A 14,479-nucleotide genomic window follows, 5' to 3' on the forward strand; every position below is an offset into this window, starting at 1 on the left:
TTTGCTCTCCCTAATGTATAGAGCTCAATTTCCTAAAACTGAATCCCTATATGATAGTTTTTGTTCTTCCTGTCTCTGAAGAATGCTGAACTTAATCATAGTATGATTATTATTAAATAATGCTTGACCTACAGAAAACTGTATCAATTCTTGTTTGTTGCTCAAGGTAAAATTAAACTTATTTCTCTGCTTTGTAGGCTCTAAAACTGTGAAGTGTAGGGATTAGTTTATCTTAGTCAAAACTACATTTTTGGACAGGCCTGGTGGCTCAAACCTATAATCCCAGCACTTTGGGAGGCCGAAGCAGGAGGATCACCTGAGGCCAAGAGTTCGAGACTAGCCTGGGCAACAGAGCAAGACCCCATCTTCACAAAATTTTTTTAAAAAATTAGCCAGGTGTTCTGGGAGGCCGAGGTGGGCGGATCGTTTGAGCTCAGGAGTTCGAGACCAGCCTGAGCAAGAGCGAGACCCCATCTCTACTAAAAATAGAAAGAAATTATATGGACAGCTAAAAAATATATATAGAAAAAAAAAATTAGCCGGGCATGGTGGTGCATGCCTGTAGTCCCAGCTACTCGGGAGGCTGAGGCAGTAGGATCGCTTAAGCCCAGGAGTTTGAGGTTGCTGTGAGCTAAACTGACGCCACGGCACTCACTCTAGCCCGGGCAACAGAGCGAGACTCTGTCTCAAAAAAAAAAAAAAAAAAAAAAAAAAAAATTAGCCAGGTGTGGTGGTCCCAGCTACTCGGGAGGCTGAGGCAGAAGCATCACTTGAGTCCAGGAGTTCGAAGCTGCAATAAGCTATGATCAGGCCCCTACATTCTGGCTTGGCAACAGAGCAAGACCCTGTCCCTAAAAAACAAAAACAAAAAACTACATCTTCACATTTGCTTTCACTGAAGTATTTAATCAACTTAAGTACAAAGAAACCCCTCATTATTACCTGGCCTAATTTTGCAACTTCTCAGTCTCCTCTAAACATTTCCAGCTCACTCACGTTATTTTGATCAGGACTGTGACATTTTTATTTTCACTGATCTACTTTTTTGAGATAGGATCTCATTTTGTTGCCCAGGCTAGAGTACAGTGGCATCATCATAGCTCACTGCAGCTTCAAACTCCTGGGCTCCAGTGACCTTCCTACCTCAGCCTCCTGAATAGCTGGGACTATAGGCGCACACCACCACGCTTGACCTAACATTTTTATTTAAGGATTTCAACCGTCCAAGATTCCATACCCCTTCCTTTGTTATAGGAAAAAATTTAATATTACTAAGGTGTGTTATCCCTTATAAAAAATATAGTCCCTTGCTACCTTTATCATTCCTATGAAGTAGAGCCTAGCAGCACTATATCTTAACAGTCTCCTTCCATCACGTATCTGTGAATTAAAGCATTATAACATTATTTTGCCTTTCAAGAAAGGAGGAAAAAGAAAAAAAATTACATAAAGATGGCAGAAACGACATTAATAATGTATATGCCAGTAATACTTTTAAATAAATCTAATGCTTAAGATCACAGAGTCAGGTATAACATATAGATTTGTTGTTGGAAGAAAATGTCATTTCACCATTATCTCACCTACCCAAATATGACCTTGTTAATACTGAATTTCTTTTTTCTAGAAAGGCTCCATAAGAAAAAGAATATTGCCAGACACAGCCCTGCACTTCCCACTCTGTCAGGCAGTGTTATGGTACTCATCTGAAATCCACATTGCCTAGATTTCTAGGATTGGAAGGTCCTACTAATACAAAACACAGAAACATTATTACAAACAAAACAGTAGCAAACTAAGCTATGTTAAACTTCTTTTACTAAAAAAAGCAATACAACTTGGTTAGTTAAGCTAATATCTTTTCAACCAGTAAAGAAAACAAAACATCCATTTGAATCGACAGCTGCTGGCTTTAAAGTTCACAATATCAGTAATATGTTATTGTACCACGTAAGCATGTGTAGTGAGGATGTATGACTTCAAGTTTGATATTTAGCAAATCCTTCCAGAGATAGGTAACATAAAATCTGCCTAGAAGACCACCCAACACTATAAACCTATCTTCCTAAAAGTAAGGGCCGGGAGCAGTGTTCATGCCTGTAATCCTAGCACTCTTGGAGGCCGAGGTGGGAGGATTCCTTGAGCTTAGGAGTTCTAGACCAGCCTGATCAAGAGCGAGACCCCGTCGCTAATTTAAAAAAATAAAATAAATAAATAAATAAATAAAAGTAACAGATTTTTCTTAGCATGGATCTGAATTCATTAAGAATCTTTATTCTGCTGGGCATGGCGGTATGTGCCTGCAGTCCCAGCTACTGGAGGGAGGGGAGGGCTGAGGCAGGAGGATCACTTGAGCCTAGGCACTCAAGGCTATAGTGTACTATGGTCATGCCTTTAAATAGCTGGTGCATTCCATCCTGGGTAGCATAGCGAGACCCTACCTCCTAAAAGAAGAAGAACCTTTAGGCCCAGTACAGCAGCCTGAGCAACATAGTGACACCTTGTCTCTACCAAAAAAAAGAAAAAGAATTAACTAGTCATGGTGGCACAAGCCTGTATAGTCTGAGCTACTGCAGAGGCTGAGGCAGGAGGATCGCTTGAGCCCAGGAGACTGAGGCTGCAGTGAGCTATGAGGACACCACTACACTCTAGCCCAGGCAACAGCATTGAGACCTTGTCTCCAAAAAAAAAAAAGACCTTTTATTCTACTATTACATCAAAAAGACCACATTTTTACAAAATAGCAAATGGGTCTTCCTGTGCACTGCAACTGCACAAGCTAGTGGTATAACTAAAAACAGAGTAGACAGGTCCCAATATACCCTCAGCTACCTCAAATGGCACACAGAATAATAAGCTGAGAACTTGATGTCCATAAGCTGCACCCCACATGACACAAGGACAGAAATAAGACATTCCATCTCTTGTATATTAGGTATGAATTTTGGCACCCAACCAATTACTGAAACAGCTGTTTGGCCTAAGGGACTTCTATTTCCTATCAACTTCGTATCTGGAAAAAAGGGAAGAGGTAACAGGAAAAGTAAAGAAGAAGAAGAAGGGTTAAAAAAAAAAGGTTAGAAAGGAAACTGTAAGAAAATTTACAATGCACAATTCAAATAAGAGAGTATCTGGACATAGACATCTTCATCTTCAGGCTGCTGAAATAGGTATTGAGACTTCTAAAATACAGCTAATGTCTTGAGAGAAAGTCAAAGCACCACAAACCTGAAAATTTGCCTTTAAAGCTGGGAATATAGTGGACACTCTTGAATTCTTATTTTAAAGAGCTACCGCAAATAAAGTTGCTGAAGCCTTGCTAGAAAGAGGAAAGGTCATGATACTGGGCTTTCTCTTTGAGGAAGGAGAAAACTTAGAGGCCTAATTCACCCATTACAGGCAGCCAAGGCCCAGTCAGCAGAAGGGTAAATTCCACCCCTCAGGGAACTGGTTATAAGGCCTCCAGTTCTACCTCTGGTGTCTTCCAGATATGACTGACTGCAATTTTCACCCTGATTAACTTCCAGGAATGCCAACAGAGAAGCAGCCAGGAGAAAAGAACATAACGCCTAGCTATTTCCCTCAATGTCAGCTGGACTCTGAACAACTGCAGACACTGTTTCTTTCTCTTTGTTGGGCAGAAGAGCACCCACCAACCTCAGGGAAGTGCCTAACAACCCAGGAACACAGTAGCATCACATTTCTCAAAGATGCCTACTTCGATCATCTTATTTAAAGCTGCAGCCCTCCTACCTCTTCCACCTAACTGTCCTCCACACTTCCAATCCCCCTTACCCTGTTCTATTTTCCCCCATATCATTATCACCCTCCTAATATAATTACTTATTATGTTTATTTCTATCTCCTTCTACTAAAAGATAAAATCCATGAGGTTGGGACTTTTTGTTTATTTTGTTCACTGATCGATCTTGAGCAGCTAGAATAGGGCCTTGCATATAGTGGGACATCCAATAAATACTTATAGAATAAAAGAAGTAAATAAGGAACTAAAGAGACCACCCAGAGGTCAACCACCTCCAGAGGGCCCAACAATGCCTATATTCCTCTAACAGAACCAGTGTGGTTCCTGTGACTAACCTACTTGGTCTCCACCTGCCACGCACCACCCTCATCCCCCTCCTCCAAGTTTTCCATCAGCTAAGATGTACGGAACCACAGTACTGCTACAGGCAGTAAAGAGAACAAATGCTTGTCCTTGAATCTGACGGATTTCTCAAGGGTTTCATAGTCTGCCTTGTTCCTAGTTTACTCAATTTGGGATAAAATACGTTGAATGGAAGTTAACTTAGCATAAGAGGAGGTCTGGAAAAAAAATCACAAGTTCCTTTTTTCAAGAATCAAATTCTAATTCAATTCAGCAAGCATTAATTAAGCATAAAGTTATATTCAAAGCACTGGGCTAAGAGTTTTGGGGAACAGAGAAGACACAGGTCTCTTATAGATCTTAGAATGAGGAAGAAAATATATTCACAAATAATTATAATTAAAGACAATATGTGATAAAGTGCTATAACAGAGATCCTAAGCAAAAAGTTAAACAGAGGATACACAGGAAGATGAAATCATTTCTAGAGATAGGTGGGTGGTTAGAAATTGGGTCAGAAAGGCTTCAGTAAGGAAATGAGATTTTTTGCTAGGTTGAAGGAAAGGGTGAATTTGGGAGTTAAGGCCGGGCACTGTGGCTCACACCTGTAATCCTAGCACTCTGGGAGGCCAAGGCAGGAGGATCACTTGAAGTCAGGAGCTCGAGACCAGCCTGAGCAAGAGTGAGACCCTGTCTCTACTAAAAATAGAAAAAATTATCTGGGCAACTAAAAATAGAAAAAATTAGCCAGGTGTGGTGGCATGCGCCTGTAGTCCCAGCTTATTGGGAGGCTGAGGCAGGACGAATGGTTAAGCCCAGGAATTTGAGGTTGCTGTGAGCCAGGCTAACGCCACAGCACTCTAGCCTAGGCAACAGAGCAAGACTCTGTCTCAAAAAAAAAAAAAAAAAAAAGGCTGGGTTAAGTTGGAGAAGTGGCTATAAAAAGATATGGATAAGCCAGGTGTAGTGGGGCCCACCTACAGTCTTGGGAGGTTGAGGTGGCAGGATCACTTGAGCCCAGGAATCCAAGGCTAACCTAGGCAACATAGCAAGACCCTGTTTCTACGGAAAAAAAAAAAAAATGGATAAGGTATGGATAGATATGAGAGATATGAAACAAGGCTGAGGAAGGCCAGGTTTGGTCAAGTCATAAAAAATCTTGAATGCTAGCCTATATAGGCAATGGGAACCATTAAAGGTTTTTCAGCAAGAAGCAAAATGATCAGAATTGTCATTTTAAAAGTCTATGCTGGATTTCTTTGTTACACACTCTTCTAGAACCAAATACTTTTCTTTCAGAGTATTTCAGTTTATAATCATACATTCATTAGTTGATTGTCTTCCCACTAGACTACAAGTCCCAGCAGGACAGGGATCATGTCTGGCCTTGGCACGTAAGTACTCAATGAATATTACCTAAATGAATACATAAACATTATAATAATATAGCAGCAGTATGTAGTATGGAATATAAAAAGAGGCATTAACCATGAGGTTATTGCAATGATATATAGAAGATGAAGACCTGAACTAGGTCAGATGAAAAAGTGAGGCTAAATGGCAAGATATCCAATTTAGTGAATGACTAGATATTCAGTTTAGTGAATGATTGGATGAGGTGATGAGGGGGGGAAAAAAAAGAATAAAATGTAAGTCCAAAGTTTTGAGCCTCAGCAACTGGAAAAACAGCAATGCTTAGGGAAGAAAAGCACAGGCAGCTTTCAGAAATTACGGGCTAGAAGCACATTTGAAAGCAGATGCCAAATAAAAAATTTCCCCCTTCCTTACATACCTTTCTTTTTTTTTTTTTTTTTTTGAGACAGAGTCTCACTCTGTTGCCCAGGCTAGAGTGAGTGCCGTGGCGTCAGCCTAGCTCACAGCAACCTCAAACTCCTGAGCTCAAGCGATCCTCCTGTCTCAGCCTCCCGAGTAGCTGGGACTACAGGCAGGCGCCACCATGCCCGGCTAATTTTTTCTATATATATTTTTAGCTGTCCATATAATTTCTTTCTATTTTTAGTAGAGGTGGGGTCTCGCTCTTGCTCAGGCTGGTCTCGAACTCCTGAGCTCAAACGATCCGCCCACCTCGGCCTCCCAGAGTGCTAGGATTACAGGCGTGAGCCACCGCGCCCGGCCTTTACATACCTTTCAAAATCATATACCCATAAGCTTCAAAATTCCATTTCTCTTCTTATAGTTCCATTTCTGATACCATTCTTTTTTTTTTTTTTTTTTTTTTTTTTTTTTGAGACAGAGTCTTGCTCTGTTGCCTGGGCTAGAGTGAGTGCTGTGGTGTCAGCCTAGCTCACAGCAACCTCAAACTCCTGGGCTTAAGCAATCCTTCTGCCTCAGCCTCCCAAGTAGCTGGCACTACAGGCATGTGCCGCCATGCCCGGCTAATTTTTTCTATATATATTTTTAGTTGGCCAGATAATTTCTTTCTATTTTTTAGTAGAGAGGGGGGGTCTCATTCTTGCTCAGGCTGGTCTTGAACTCCTGACCTCGAGTAATCCACCCGCCTCGGCCTCCCAGAGTGCTAGGACTACAGGCGTGAGCCACCGCGCCCGGCCCCTCTGATGCCATTCTTTAGGACTCTGCTCTAGAAGCCATCAGTTCCAGAACAAAGATAAATGCTCAGTTTCACACCAAACTTCAGAATTTATAACTGAAGTTTACAAGGTATATCTTGAACTTCCAATTTTGCTCACATAAATGGAAGTTCATCCCAACCAGACTCAAAGTGCTCTACCTAGGAATGTTGCTAAGAAAGTTGCTGATAATATACCAAAAGACCACTGGCTTACTTTGTACACAGGATAGAGCAGACACTGCTGTCTTCCTCTACAAATAATGAACTACAGTCTAAGAAATGATAGGTACCAGTATGCAATGTGGCCTCACTGCCAGGATCTCGACTTCATGCTGTGGTCTGATTTCCAAAGGTTTCGTGGCACTTAAACCTATCGACAAAAACTACTTACATTTATAATATAAGTCTTTCTAAAATCTCACATTCAAGTGGAACACTTCACAACGTAACCTTAGATTACGTGAAAATTAGTAATGTGCCACAGATGGCTGGGAATAAAGTAAAGCACTCACAGGACTTTTTTTGAGTCTAAAACAAACAATAGTTCCACCCACCAAATTTTTCTATTCTAGATCGATAGGTGTTTTAAGTACAAATTTAAAAACAGTGAATGCTACTTCCAATGTTCAAAGATAAATTAAACGTGATTTTTGCTATGTTAACAATAGACTAAGGACTGTCATCCTCTTAACCAGTAAATAGCTGCTATTGAAAGTCCCATATCAAAGAATTAACTGGGAAATGCTGATAAAAATCCTAACCTGGGGAATTAACAACTTGGTTATGCACTGTTGAAAGCAAAGATTTCCTAACACTATTCTCAATCTCAAAAGTTCTTTCAGTCACCCCCAGCTTTTAATCTCTCAGTCCTTTTTAGGGGGTTATTTCAGAGGACCCCTCCCTTGTTAATCATACTTCAGCAAATGTCAATTTGCATTTTCAGCATTAAAAATAACATAATTTTATTTTCCAAACAAAACATAGTTGGCAACTCATATTCAGTCCCAAAAAATTAATTCAAAGCAGGGTTTCCACTGACTGGCCAAAAATGGAAAAATGCCTAACCAACCTCCACAATCAGTCCAATTTAGCTCCAAGATTTCACATATAAGCGACTATTAGATCCACAAAGTTACTTCTTATTGATACCTAGCAAATCCTTCCAGATACAATTTCCATCTCACAAGCTAAGTAAGGTTCCTTTTCTACAGCTTTCTGACTCCCACTCCTATGTCCTAAACACAGCAGAAACATAAATGTGGCAAACTGGTGAGCCTACAGAATGAGGCTACAAAACCCTCCAAAAAAAAGATGGCCTAATAAAAAGTACAGCTTTCCAAACAAATCAAAAAGGAGTGAGAGTCAAGCCCCAGGGAACTAAGACTGCACTCATTAGCCCTCCTGAATACTGACTGTATTTTTGACCCAGCAATAAAAAACTGCTCATTTATGTCAAACATTTTTGTCCAATTTTTCCATCACAACCTTGGTCATAGGAAATTCTACAGATAAACGAAACCTTAGAGATTATCTTGTGTAATGTGCTCATTTTACAGATGAGGGAAGTGAAAACAGAGGCATGACTTGCACACAAGATCACACAACTAGTTAGAGGCGTAGGAATGATCAGAACCTGAGTTTTATGACTCCTAATTCTATGGGGTTTTTTTTTCCTCTATGCTTTGCAAAGCCATACTAGTTTAAAAAAAGAAAACTCTTAGATCAGAAAATATCTTAATTATAATTAAGCCACACAAAAATAAAACTGCATCCACAAAGAGAGAACAAAGTATTAGAACAGGAAGTACCCCTAAATCAACACTTGTTGAAAAAAGCAACGTCTGTTCACAGAGTATAGGGGGTTCTTAAGGGTGAATCCTGGCACACATTTTCTGAGGTATTAATTACCACCTGCTAGAATATGTGTCCTGTTCTTCCATCAAAGTACCTCCTCAAGAGGAGGCCACAGTGACCTTTGTGGCAAAGGTTAGGAAAGTGATGCTTCTGGCATAGATCACTGATGGTACAAAAAGAACCCATGAATGTGATGCCAACAATCAAGAAGAAAGGTCTGAAGTTGAAGGGGTGAAGACATTACTGGGAGCAAGTAATCCTGAAAATGGAATAAGAATAAAAATCTGAGAGAAGTTGGCCAGACACTAATGACCAGAGAGCACAATAAAAAGAAGGGAGTTACAGAGCTTGCCTGGCATCAAACAGCTCTCACCTGCAAAAGAAAGGGAGGAAAAGATTCTCACAGAGACAAAAGAAAAGCCCTAGGTTTGCCCCTGAGTGATGGACTAGATATGACCTAATAGGTATTTGCCATCTCTTATTTCTGGGACTCTGATCCAAGAACAAACAGCAAGAGAACCATGAAAAATTAGCCCTGTTGGATCTGGAGTTCTGCCTTGACAAGATATAAAGCTCATTCATAGATCTGACTGTGCTCATGAGACTGCAGTTCAACTCCTGCTGCTAGAGCAAGGGGAGGAGGGAAGGAAGATAGAAAGGGGTGAGAGGGAAAGAGATGGAGGATCTGGGTTGTGACTATAATAGCTACAGTAATTAGAGTGTTTCCAAGCTGCTAGAGAAGTCTTCGGAGCAGAGAACTGGGATGAGAGATGGGGGAGGGGGAGAAGCAAGAGGAAGCAAACTACTAAGAATGCTAGGAAAAGATATGTGGTTTGTGAAGTTTTAATAAAACAAACAAAACTATGATAGCTTCATACAGGAAAATCAAGAAGATTACATTTTTTTCCCAGAAGTGAACACTGAACAATTAACTGCTATTGTTAGGCTCCCACTTAAAGCTAGGTTACAAACTAGGTTTAAGCAGACCCTTGTAAATGTCCCTGTCTATGTACTGGTCCATGAACCTTGACCTCAGAGTCAAAGTTTACCTCACTTTCCCGAAAATCTCTCTCTCTGATAAACAGGTCAGAGCCTTCACTCCACTTGGGTGAGAAAGGGATTTCTGAACTCTAAAACAGTTAATATGACTTATTTCTCTTCAGTTAACTGTTAATTAGTACCCGGTGAATCCCATTAGATCGTGTGTGTGTGTGTGTGTGTGTGTGTGTGTGTTTTTCAATAGAAGGAGCACACAGCCTATTGGCCTAATACAGAAAATGAATGGAAGGCAATAAAAAGGTCAGAAAATAAATACCAAGTTACTTACTTATAAATTTTAGTCTCAGGGCCAGGCATAGTGGCTCACACCTGTAATCCCAGCACTTTGGGAGGATGAGGCAAGAAGATCACTTGAGGCCAGGAGTTCGAGACCAGCCTGGGCAACACAGCGAGGACTCTGTCTCTACAAAAAATTTTAAAATTTGCCAGGTGTGGTGGTATGTGTCTGTAGTCCTAACTATCCAGGAGGCTGAGGTGGGAGGATTGCTTGAGCCCAAGAGTTCAAGGTTACAGGGAGCTATGATCATGCCACTACGTGCACTCCAGCCTGGGCAACATAGCAAGATCCTGTCTCTAAAATAAATAAATAAATTTTTAGGGTCTATAGCACTCCACACTACAATGGCATGTACATGTGAAAGAAAAATAAAATCATACTAACAGAAGATGATAATCTATAAGAATAATCTGGGAATTTTCAGAAAACCTCAAGATAGAAAAACATTTTCCAAGTTATAGGAAATGCTACACTTGTTTTTGGGATAAATAATGATAATAGAGCTACTTCCTTAACATCATTTGGCCCTGTGGTGATGATTTGGTTCGAACAAGTGATATTAATTTCAATGTCGGGGAAAGAGTTACCAAGGTGCTGGGAGAAACTAAAAATTGAGTAAAACAACCAACAGAGGAGATGCAAACTTCACATGGAAAATTATATTCACAATATAAAAACACAAGCAGATTTCTTGAGTAAGGCATGTCAGGTAGACTTAACAAAATGTCAATTACATCCTTTGCATAAAACCTGTTGGGTATCCTCTCTGGGCTAAATCTTTTTCATCACATTGAAAGCAAAGAATTTTCTCCTTTCCATCTCCCTCTAATAAACAAGTACTAAAAACACCGAATTACCACTATTTCCTTCCCATTCATAGTGCATAAAGCCAGATCTCCCAGAAATACAATAGGGCCATGCAGGACCATGTCTAGGGCATGCTACTCAGTAATCTAAAAGAAACAGACACAGAATAATCTCTTTTCTCTATTCTATCATCATCTCACTAACAAATCAACAACAGGCATTAAGAAATATGAAACAAAGTACAATTTCACACATATGAACCGAACCTAAACCACGGAAGACCAAGTATTTTCTTGTCACTGTGGCATGTGATTCTTCAACCACCTGCTCAATAATCCCTCTTCAGCTGCACAGCTGCTGTCAATTCCACATGCCCAGCTAGGCAGGTGCTTTGGTGAATTACCTGTTCCCTAGTGAAAAGAGTTCTTCACTGACACTTAGTGGCCCCAGAACCTGACTATCAGCATCACCTATCTTCATTTTGTCTGTCACAGCCAACTTTTATCAGAGAGGTATCATGAAGGCATATTTAGTACACTACGTGATTTTGTATTTTGTAAGGCTTTTTGTTCTTTGTGTTTAAAGAAAACTGATTTTTAAAAATCAAGTAGAAGTGAGAATTAAGCCGCTGAAAAGAAAACTTGCCACACGACATAAAGCTGCCTTATCTCAGAGTGGCCCCATCTACCTGGCAGTATTCCCATCCATGACCAGTTTTCCACAAGGGATTTAACAATTGCTCAGCTACCTTTGGAGTGGGAGAAACTGGCAGTAGAAGTACTAAGGTACCTGGCAGAGAAGTAATCAGAAAAAGGAAACAGAGTGGGAACTTAGGGAGAACACATATCATTGCTGTACTTAGTATCTGTAGCTAAAACCAGGCAATAGTGTTCTGAGTCAAATAAATAAGGAGTGGCACTTCCACTTGACAGAGCAATCAGTAAACCCCTCAACAAATTATCCTGTTCCAGTCATTTAGTTGCTATATGCTAATTGCAACATAATTGCTACCAGGAGCCAAAATTATGCTTCCATATCCTCACAAAATAAGCACTAATCTGTCCAGCTATCTAGACCTCTCACAAGAAAATATTTTTTTACCGAGAAGCTGGAGGAAAAATCCAAAACACTCTCTGAAAGTTGGTCACAATCAGAAGACTCACATAAGATTCCTTGTGGCAATGGCCCAATTCTGAAGCCACTAAATCTAATCAGGGCAAATTTAATCTGAGGCTTCTGCCTTCACTGTCACCTGACAGCATGCAGAAATAAATGCCAACAGCCCAAGAGCAAAAACCTTTGGATTCAGTTTAGCTGAGGCTTCACTCAGAGACCTAGGACATAGAGTTAGAAATAGTCTAAAGCCAGACAACACCCCCAGTAAGGCCTTAAGACAGTTCTGTCACCAAAAAATACAAAGGTCAGAACAACCTGTTCCTTCCCATCAAAAGCCCAACACCTAACTGGCAGGCCATCATTTTTTAAAAGTCACTGAAATAAGGGACAAGAAAGGTACCATAGTCAGACTCACTGCCTCAGAAAGACCTTTACCCAAACCAAAGGCTAAAGTTCCCATTCAACTATACCCTATGGGAAATGGTTGGCTATTGTGTACAGTGTATTGTACAGTAAACAACACAGTACAATACTTCTCTCACAGTAAGTTTTATTTCTAATCTCTCTTTAAAGTTTTCTTTAAAGTCCTATTCGAAACCCCTCTTCTAGCCCCAAATAATTTTTTACACAACTAATAGTACATAAATATTATTTGGGCACTTCTATCAGATACATACAATAGGATTCCTCTCAGTTTGTTCTCATCCTTCTCTCATTAGTAATCCCTAAGCCCTAAATGATTTTTTAAAATGTTCACCTCTTTGGCAAAATTTTCCCTAATACAGAGGCAGATATGGACTTTCTGCACAATAAACAAGTCCTTCCATTAGAGTTAAAATAAATATTAAAAGGAAAGTTTTGTTCCCACAGCCCTTGCCCAGATAGGCAAATTCTGTGGCTTTTTTGTTGTGCAATTATTGACCAGGAAGTCACCATTAAAAAGGTACTTGGTCCTTGACTCCCTATCTTAACCCTGTACAGGTTTTTAGTGGTGTATTACTATACAAACAAACAAAAATCATTGCATGAGTGTCCCATCTATATAAAAAGAATTAAATATGATGGCTCAAGTAAGAGTAGAAACCTCCCCTTGGAGTCTTCTCTCTTAAGCATCTGACACAAATGTCATGGTTGAGTCTCCCAGACATTATTCTTCCACAACTTAGTACAGGCTAGCCAAAGAGGCAGGCACAACATGGCTGGCATCCCTATTCTTCTGAAAAATGTGTGCCAATGAGCTCTGCATTGTTCCTCACTCAAAAAGAAGAGCCTTTCTGTCTGGCCTCCTCCAATGGCAAGCCCCAGTCTGGAAAAGGAAGAAAATGGCACTGAGGAGCCTGGGAGATGGAGCATATCCAAAGCTCTCAGACAAGACTTGAACCTATGACCTTCACTGTGTACACAATAGACGGGTGAGAGGGACCGGTTTATCTCTGCTGCAGCAGTTCTCAGCCCTGGGGTAGCACTCCTGATAAAATGACACGACTATTGTGTGTGGCAGCAGAACAGTCATCTCTTCACAACAGCCTAAACCAGCACTCCCTCCCCCAAGACAAAGCAGCAGGGGTGAAATTAACTCAAGGCTGCAGAGCAAAGCCTAATACAGAAAAGAGAGGCCTGTGGGGGCTTGGGGACTCTCCTCAACCCCTGGGGCCCTGGACACATGGCTGGAAACACACAGGCTTTCTCCCCCATCTTTCCCACTCTCATTTAGGTAGGAAGCTGTTTCTTAGAGAATTTAATCATCTGTGATTTGTTCAGAAATATTCCCCCTGAAGGGCTCTGATCTCTCCACCCTGTGTGAGCCTAATTCCTAGAAGCTGAAATGACTGTTTGCTGCTGCCTGTTTCACAAACACACATTAATTGGTCAGATGTGTCTCCTCCTCCTCAACCCCAGAGGGAGGAAGGAGAATCTGAGCAAAGCAGAGATGATCCAACCGTAATTACACATAAAGGGAAAAGAGGGCAGCAAGGGTTTTCCAAACAGGACAGGGTCACAAACCCTCCCGGGGGTGCAAGGATAGCAGTTAAGGTCCAGGCCCAGGGATCCCTCCATCTTGAAGGACAGGAGTAAATGTGACCTGAAGACTGTTAGGGGCACACCCCCACAACCTACTTACTGCACGCTCCCAGCCACCTTGCTCCCCCCTCCTGGGCCGCGCACACGTCCTGCTTCCAACCCTTCGCTCTGAACTCCCCCCCCCCAACTCCCTGACTAGCCCCAGTCGCCCTGGGCCCCTCATCATACCCAGACTCGCCTCAGAAACTCTCTGGCCTGTCCCCACAACCTGGGCAGACCCTAATCCCCTCCTGGGTACCCCTACCCTCAGCCTGAACCAGCCCGGGCCACGCTTTGAACTTCACCCCGCGCCCCTCGACGCCCCCTCCCCCACCCACGCAACGACCCCCCCCCCCAAACACACCTTCCCCTCGCTCCGCCCCAGTCCCCCAACCCCCACTTCCTCCGTCAGGCGCCGCCGCCCCCGGCCCCCATCAGCTCCTCTCAGCCCCATCGGCGCCGCCGCCGCCTCCCTCCTCCCCCAGCCCCGGCTCCACACAAAGCTTCGGACTCACCGCGCGGCCGGTCCCGGGAGCCGCCACCTCCGCCCGCCCGGGGCCCCGGGCCGTAGAGCAGCCGCTGCTACGGGGCCCAGGCCGCCATCCGTTCC

The 14,479-nt window shown here is 42.0% G+C and overlaps 1 protein-coding gene across 5 annotated transcripts in view; it reads right to left on the minus strand.

Moving 5' to 3' along the window:
- Window positions 1-14,479, minus strand: part of ZNF609 (zinc finger protein 609) — a 206,710-nt gene extending 192,231 nt beyond the window's left edge. For all 5 annotated transcript variants that reach the window (XM_069482785.1, XM_069482756.1, XM_069482747.1 and 2 more), the window contains exon 1: window positions 14,385-14,479. The gene's annotated coding sequence lies outside the window, so the exon portion shown is untranslated. The remainder of the gene's footprint in view (window positions 1-14,384) is intronic.

The sequence above is a fragment of the Eulemur rufifrons genome, chromosome 2, assembly GCF_041146395.1.
Source record: "Eulemur rufifrons isolate Redbay chromosome 2, OSU_ERuf_1, whole genome shotgun sequence".
Classification (NCBI taxonomy): Eukaryota; Metazoa; Chordata; class Mammalia; order Primates; family Lemuridae; genus Eulemur; species Eulemur rufifrons.